The sequence below is a fragment of the Anser brachyrhynchus genome (assembly GCF_964034855.1).
Source record: "Anser brachyrhynchus genome assembly, chromosome: Z".
NCBI classification, from domain to species: domain Eukaryota; kingdom Metazoa; phylum Chordata; class Aves; order Anseriformes; family Anatidae; genus Anser; species Anser brachyrhynchus.
The window spans coordinates 72,537,431-72,545,454 of record NC_137697.1 but is presented as its reverse complement, the minus strand read 5'-3'; the positions used below and the strand labels follow the sequence as shown (position 1 = coordinate 72,545,454).

Here is an 8,024-nt window from a genome sequence, read left to right as displayed (position 1 = left end):
TTCTGTGAAAGAAATTTCAGTCTTTGTGGTTGTAAGAATTAAGGGAGTGTTCCCAGAAACAGTGACAGGGGGACATTATAGGTGCTCCTGCTGTGTGTAATAAAAGAGTGGAAGCATTTGAGATTCTCCAGTTACTGAAGAGGAAGGTGGCCAGGGGGAAAGCAGCTCAGGTACAGTGAAGATGCAGACACAATAGGTTGTGTAAGCACAGACAGAAAACGTAATCCCATCAGTGCTTTCAAAGAGGACCCATTGAGCTTGTCTCCACCTTACATCGCAGCTCCCAACCCTGCATGGGGAGCTCAGCACAGCATCTCTGTTTTTCTCACCTGGCGTGCAAAACAGGAAAATTCAGGAAGGTCCCAGAGCTGTGTGCTATCTCGACATCACCATCGGTCTAATGCATGTCAAACCACAGCGCCGGGCTCACTTCCCCCAGTGAGTCCATGCTCGGTGCACCCTGGCTGGGACATTAACCTACGAGTGCTCTTCTGCAAAGCCTTCCTGCACCACTGAGAGAAAATTTGAAACTATGTCTGAAACAATGAAAAACATTATGTGCATAAAATACTTCTGTATAAAGTTAATTTGTTGTAGAGCATCAAGGTTAAAAGTTAATGTAAAAATATGCCTCAGAAGTGGAGTCACGTTGTGTTTATAATGTGAATTGTACAGTTTCCAGATCTCAGAATCATCCCTACTGCAGCTCCGTTAAAAGGAGGGAGATCAAATATCAGGAGAATATCCTGTCTAGTCAAGTCAAGGTTTAGATAACATTACCAATAACAGTTCTACCATTCAATTCTTGCGTGGAAAGTGAAAGATAATCGTATGTAACATAAATTATTTTTATCAATATTGTCCTCAACACTTAGCTAAGCTCTCCCAGGCAGAACAAGCATTTTTGTTATATGCCCATTCAGGAAAGGCAGGAAGCAATGAAAATAAGTAGAGGTCTAGAAAACATGACCTGCAAGGAAAGTATGACAAAACTGAGGTTGTTCAGTCTTCAGGAGACTGGTGGGAGACATGGTAACAGCCTTCAAATACAAAGCAGACCAACGGGAAGAGAAAAAGAATCATATTCTCTCTATTCCCTGACAGATGTGACACGAAGCAATGTATTTAAAGCAAAGCAAAGAAGGTTCAGCAGGATAAAGCCCTCGCATTATAATGATCCTTCCTACACTTGGCAGGGGAGATTAAAATAACTCTAGAGCTGTGTCCACATTGGTAAATAAAGCAGCACTCAGGAGCATGCCCAGACACTGGAACTTCAATATCTGCAATGTCAAGCTGTTAAAAAAGAGTGCTTGGCATGCTTCTTTTGCCAAACAAGGTGCTCAGAAACCAATCCAGAAAGCAGAGCTCATGAAGTGTCCTGTTCCATGGGCCTTTTCCATGCACAGCCATGGGAGGGACTTGCTCGGGGGCTTCTTCACAAAAATTTTTCTCAGAGCACAGTAAAATTCCTAGGCATAATCAATGCACTTTTTCAGTATGGTAGCCCTATGCTCTTTATTTCAATACATGCTTGAACAGTGGGATGGGATCTCATAATATAATATAGCATTTCTGTGTCACAGTGCAGTCTCCTCTTGCTTTAACTAAGGAGCAAGGATCACACATGTTGATGTGTATCTGTTGTTTGTGAGGAGCAATCACACAGGGGATACAGTTAAGGAAAACCAGAACCAAGCTTACTGAAGTATTTATTCCATGCAATGCTGTTACGTTCTGGCATCATCCATGTGTGAATTTTGCACTTATTTAGTTATGTGTGGTTCTGTTTGCTTTTAAGAAGGGGAAAAAAAAAAAAAAAAGTCGGTCTAGACAGTCCATGGATCTCTTCATATTGGAGAGTTTTATCATGTACAAGTCAATTTTTATAGTGTTTAGCTAAACCTCTCAGCACACATACTCATTTTCATCCGAATTCTTTTGCGGGTTGCAGTTTCTCAAGCTGCTTCTTCCTTTCCCCTCTCAGGTGATTTTCTTTCCACAGCCAGCAGAGAGCCATCTGCTTTCTCTGCAACACAGTAGCCCCAGATGATGCCAGACAGCCGCAGGAGATGGGAATTCACCTCCCAACAACCCCACTCGGAGCACAGGTGCAAAGAGGGGAGGCATCCGCAGCTTACCTTCAAGCCAGGTGAAGGACTGTTAGCCAAGAAGGAAAAGAAATCCCTTGCTCCCTTCAAACTGGAGTGCCTTTCTGTTTCTGGAGCACACCTGCGTTCTCGCTAACTTAGGCTGTGGGGCTCCTAAACAAAAGCAGATGAAACCAATGAACAGAAAACAGTTATTGTTTGGCAGTACCTGAAGAAAAAAAAAATAAAAGAAGAAAAAAGTCACTCACTGCTCTTTGTTCTTACTTACTAATTACGCTTATTTTGTTTACCATAATTATACATTTTTTTATTTCATAAGCAAATGCACAGGAAGAGCATCTTCTTGGAGGAGGACTTGCTTTGGACGACATCTGAAAGCACTGCTTCTTGTTCAGGATTTATGCTTCAGTTGCAATACTCCAAAAGCTGTTTTATCAGGGAGATATAATGCTAAATCACATCCTCACACAATTCATTAGAAGACATAATAAAGGATAGCCAACCAGACATATAAATATATATATATATATTTAAAAAAATAAATCCCATCTAATAAAATTAGAATTGTGTATGTTTTTATCCTCTTTATTCAAAGAGGAAAGGCAGAATTTCAGAGTAAAAATAATAATAATAAAAAAGCTGAAAATATATATTTTCCAGGTAAGTAGAAACATATGTATTGTTCACCACCCTTTTAACTTCAGCCATATTTCCTCCTCCCCCACCCCCCCATCATCCTGCAATTAGGTTACATTTTTAAACAAAAACACTGACATAGAAAGCCAGTTTTAAGTCTCAAAACTGAATGTCTCATCAATTTTCTCTCCCCCAAAACATTTCTTGAAGTGGGATTTATCTAAGCCAAACTACTCCCAACAGAAAATCTTGGTTTCCATATGTCACTGAAGTTTCCTAAACCTACTGCTGCTTTATTGCAGGAGTAGATGACACTCCACCCTACTCATCAGCCCAGACTAACTAACAGGTCAGGTCCTACCCCTTCCTAATCCTGCTGCAGCATTTGTGAACCATCTGTATGGAGAGGAAGCAGGACAAGTGAACACAGCTGTCAGGAGAATTTGCGTTTCCCTCTCCTGACTTGCACCATATGCAACCCAAATCTCAAAATAGCCTGGAAGATCCACAGGAAGCTTTGTTCCTTACTTGTACTCGGCAGGGATGCTGAGCACAGAGGTAGTGGTGCTGAGGGAGATGTGCCACCAGGATTAAAGGTGTGGCCATCAGAATTAGAATGACTTGAATAATTACAAATACCTGCACAGCAAGTGGAGAACGTAATGTATTTTACACTCATACAGCCTCCAGTAAAGTGTTCATTTCAGTAAATTCTAAGTACTTAAATGAATAAGGATTATTCATCATGGTCTAAGAAGGCAGGGGCTGGATAGGTAACACAGAGTGCATACGCAACGATTTTATCCCTTCAAATTTTAATAATACCCTCATTGTCAATGATGGGGCTTCCTTGATTTCCCATAGGAAAAGTCAAAAGCCATGGTCTGGAGAGAAACATTACAATTAGAGTCGGACAGATATTTTCCAACCTAAATTTTTTCCGTTAGAAAAATGCCTGTTCCATGAAATCAACATGTTCCCACGGTACATTTCATTTTCATCAAATCTTTAGAAGGAAACCAGCTGCCTGGTTCCCTGCCAGTTTGCCTGCTTGCCCAGCAGCCCACCTTGCAGGCAGCCGCAGAGCCGGGACCCGAGAGGCACAGGGCAGAGCACTGAGGACTTCTTGTTTCCGCTTACCAAGACACTGAGGCTCAGGAGATTTGCAGCAATAAGCAGTGAGATGCCTGGGCCAGGACCGACAATCGTTGTGCTGACTGGAGGTCCTGCATCCACTTTGTTTTGAAAACAGACGGAAGGAAATATTCCATCCATGAGACGCTTTAAAGGCTTATTTCAGCTTGGAGTTATTTTTTGTTTTTATTTCGGAATTTCCCACAGAACAGACACTTTAAACACCATCTGACACCACATTGTAGAAAGTCACTACCAGACACAGACATCACTGATTCTGGGGTGGGGGAGATACATATGTTAGTTTCATAAGAGGCAAATTACATCAAATTGACCAACAATTCCAACTATTCTGTAAAACACGGGAGAAGTTTAGAGGGAAATACACAAAAACCTATAAAGTCAAAGTCTAGCTGAACGGGATTCCTTATGACTACACACTGAGTGAACAAAGACAATGGAGTAAGATGTCCAATAAATGAGGACAGCAGGAAAGAAAGAAAAAATTAAAAAAGAAAAAAAAAAGAAAAAAAAGAAAAAGAAAAAAAAAGAAAAATGAAAAAAAAAAAGAAAAAGGAAAAAAAAAGAAAAAGGAAAAAAAAGAAAAAGGAAAAAAAGAAAAAGGAAAAAAAAAGAAAAAGGAAAAGGTATTATTCAGATTTGTTTAAGAAATAAAGCTTAGAGACATCACCACCTTGGTCAGAGTATAGGAGTGAATTATTAACAACATAAAAGTAAGCCAGGAAAATATCTTGGCCACAACTCTGATTTTTTGATCTGCGCTTCAGAATCTTCGAAGAGGGATCCTGTGACTCATGTGCCAAGGTCTTGATGAAACCTGGACAGGTGGAAACCTTTTATCAGAGGGTACAGAGCCATTCTACAGCACCAGGAGGCAGAAATCCATGTACAGCTTCCTTGTCTTCCAGCTGAAAAAAATAATAATAATAATATAGGAGGAGGACCTTTCCTCCTTGCAGGTTTTTAAATTCTTGCAATATATGAGAAAGCTTCATAATAGGAAGGACAGATCACATACTGTCATGCAAAACTATTAACTAGCAACACTGCTGGGAGATTCAATATTCAGTTCCTGCTTACAGACTCTTCATCTCAGCTGCAGAAAACAGCATTACAGAATAACATGGTTAACGGTTCTTTGCTCAAAAGGCTGCTCAGGCTGAAGCCAAAGTAGCTGAGTGCAACTCTTAGTAACTATTAGAGATATAATCAAACATAGCTGTGCTGAATAAACCATTGACAGACTTACAGAACAAATTGCCTCAAATCTGAGGCCACAAGAAAGGCAGAGTCAAAAAATTACTGTGTTGAAAAGAAAGCCTGTGAATTAATCATGTAAGCATACTAAAACATTAATAGTTTTGAACACTGAAGGTGAAAGAACATTTGTTCACCAAAGGTCACTCTTCCAGCTCAGGGGGGAATTTTAAAGAACACATGTTGGAAAATTTGCCTCAGTATTTGTGTTATTTCACCCCTGGGCATCGTTTGCAGTGTAAAGCAATTAGACTGGTAGCCAATGAGCATCCTGGTGTTAAAACCCTCCAGGAAAAGTCAGCATCACTTAAAGTAACAATACCTCACTGCTGGACCCTGGTTCTCAAGAATAAGTATTTACTCTTTATTAAAAAAAAAAAAAAATCTATTCCAGGCTAGAAACTGAACAAGCCAGACTGATATAAAAGTTACAGATCTACTGCCAGCAGAAGAAAGGCAACTGCAACTGGAAAGCTCGAAGCCATCACCTTTGGAAAGACAGGAAAATTAATGACTGTTTTTTAATGGGTGGAGGTGAGTGAGCACATGTCTGAAAAAGAAGCCACTGACCAATATTTGTGAAATAAATGGTGTGAACAGGGCATTCTGCTCCCAGCCATGATGTAACAAGGATTCTTGTAAGGGAAATCTAATCAGAGCGGCTGTGACAAAGGACGCAGTAAAATAATTAGAGAGAAAGTCTGATTGCCATCCAACCGTGTTTTACTATTTCCTTAACTGTCAATTTAAAGGTAAAGTTACTGTAAAGTAGTTTTTTCTCGTTTAGTTTTACATAACAGAGGCAATAGTAATCTCCTTGGAATCTGGTGCCTCTCCAATGTTTATCACACCATTTATCTTCCAGATTTCCAGCTTACAGAGAAGTAAAATGTAAAGCACCACTGTTAAATCACATTACTCTGTTGGCAAAAAATATTGTGTATTGTGTATAAAAGGAGTTAAGTGGCTGATTAATTCAAATAGTTACATTAGTTACTTAGTATGACATAAAAGGCAGGAAAAAAATCTTAACTATAAGGTACACTGTATGAATGTTTCTAATGTGACTGCACAAAAGACCCATGCTGTAAATTATTTCCACAAGCAGGTTCAATACTACTGTGGGGCATGCTTTTCACCCAGTATATCTGCATTTTGCCTCCATAGTGATATGAAGCATCCGCAAACTATCCTAAATGGGCAGTTTCTGATTCTCTGTCTTCAGAAGAAAATTCCTGAAGGAAAACCCTCTGTGCATCCACAGAAGTAATATTCACTGAGGGCACAGCTGGCCCATGCTGAGCTCTAGACACTCCCAACTTCTGGAAGACTCACTGAACGCCTCCCTGAGGGAGATGGATGTACATACAGTATATACTTACATATCAAATGTAAGAAAACAATATAATTGCTATCAGAAATCAAGTTCTGCTACTGCTGTCAATGCATATAACAGTACTGTACAGCAGCTCACCGTGTAACAGTAACACCCTCCCCTGTGCCCCATAGGGAAAAACCAGTGGGACTGCTGCACCCTAGAAGGTAAAAATACAGATTTACTTTTTCACATTACAGCAGTCTGCCACGTGCCCTACAGTTCTGTACAATAACTAGTTATGGACTCTAATGTTTACAGATGCACACACCTACTCAAATTGCATTAGGGCAGAATTTGCAGTATTCTGAATAAAATAAGACTCCAAACCTGAGAAGTAAACACAAGTTTTTGAACTGCAGGTTCCCAAGACACATTATCCTGGGGAGAAGAGAAAAGAACACAACTATAAACAGTGACCTAAGCATGCTTTGTTGGCATGAAGGCAGAAGAGCAACAAGGACCTCAAGAAGTTTAGCAACACCATTTTCCACATCGTGATAAATGCTATATCAACTATAAAACCCATGCCACCCATTACATGCTCTTTAAGTCAAACTCCACTTCTGCCTGCCTGCCACATGTGGCATATGAAAGCAATGCAAGGTGAACACTGGAAGACATCAAAAACTAGGAAATAAAAAACAGAAATGTAAAGTGTGTGGTGTGGAAGAGGGATTGCCTTGGAGTAGGGCCAAGGAAGTAGGGACATCAGGGCTGGGGAGAGGTAGCTGGAGATTTCAGCTGGACTGGGGACTCTGTGTAGACCCAGGGCTTATTTCAGTGTACAGCCCATAGCATATAACCAAGAAAGACTGCAATCCTTCAGTAAGATGTTTCATGTAATCCAGCAGCAAAACAAACGGCAACAAAAGCAACAACCAAACACACAAGTAGCTTGTTCAGTATAAGATTTTCTATTATAATAGCCAAAGATGAAGAAAAAAGATGCAACTGCACAGCTATATGTGAGAAGACCAAGACCCACTCATAGCTGAACATGTGCAAATGCCAAGCAGAGACAAGTGATTAACAGACTTCTCCCTCTCCGAAGGCTGAAGTTCATTTGTTCGCTTGTTTTCAAAGCATGTCCCATCAAACAAAGAGCCCTGGAGTTAATAGGTTACTTTGTGTATGTGAGTTTAAGTTGTTTCAAGTTGTTCTCAACATAAAGTGATTTACTAATATTAAAGCTTCTGTCAGACTCCATCCTCCCTAAGATGAGGACTACCTGTGTCCCTTCCCTAGATGTGTGGTGAGGTAGAGGAGCTGAAAAGGGTGTCCAAATTTCTACATAGTAGGTAACATTGTGTGGCACAGAGACACAATGTAGGAGAGAGCCAGTTTTAAGAATGACAAGAAAAAAGTAGTCTATGGTAAGCAGTAAGCAATAAAACTGTCAAGATGTTGGAAAATAGACCATGTCTGCAATTTCTCTCACCATACCCATTAGCTACTAAACTTTCTAAACATTTCACTGAACAACCACA

At 40.1% G+C, this 8,024-nt stretch overlaps 2 long non-coding RNA genes across 2 annotated transcripts; both read right to left on the bottom strand.

The window, feature by feature from the left end:
* Window positions 1-1,187: 1,187 nt before the first annotated feature.
* On the bottom strand, window positions 1,188-3,027 carry LOC308185814. Its single transcript, XR_013943764.1, has 4 exons — window positions 2,886-3,027; window positions 2,380-2,537; window positions 2,142-2,264; window positions 1,188-2,029 (listed from the first exon to the last, which is right to left on the bottom strand). It is a non-coding gene; the product is annotated as an uncharacterized lncRNA (long non-coding RNA).
* An 868-nt stretch (window positions 3,028-3,895) lies between these two features.
* On the bottom strand, window positions 3,896-5,368 carry LOC308185315. The gene is made up of 3 exons (XR_013943286.1): window positions 5,297-5,368; window positions 5,152-5,222; window positions 3,896-4,810 (listed from the first exon to the last, which is right to left on the bottom strand). It is a non-coding gene; the product is annotated as an uncharacterized lncRNA (long non-coding RNA).
* Between the last annotated feature and the right edge of the window lie 2,656 nt (window positions 5,369-8,024).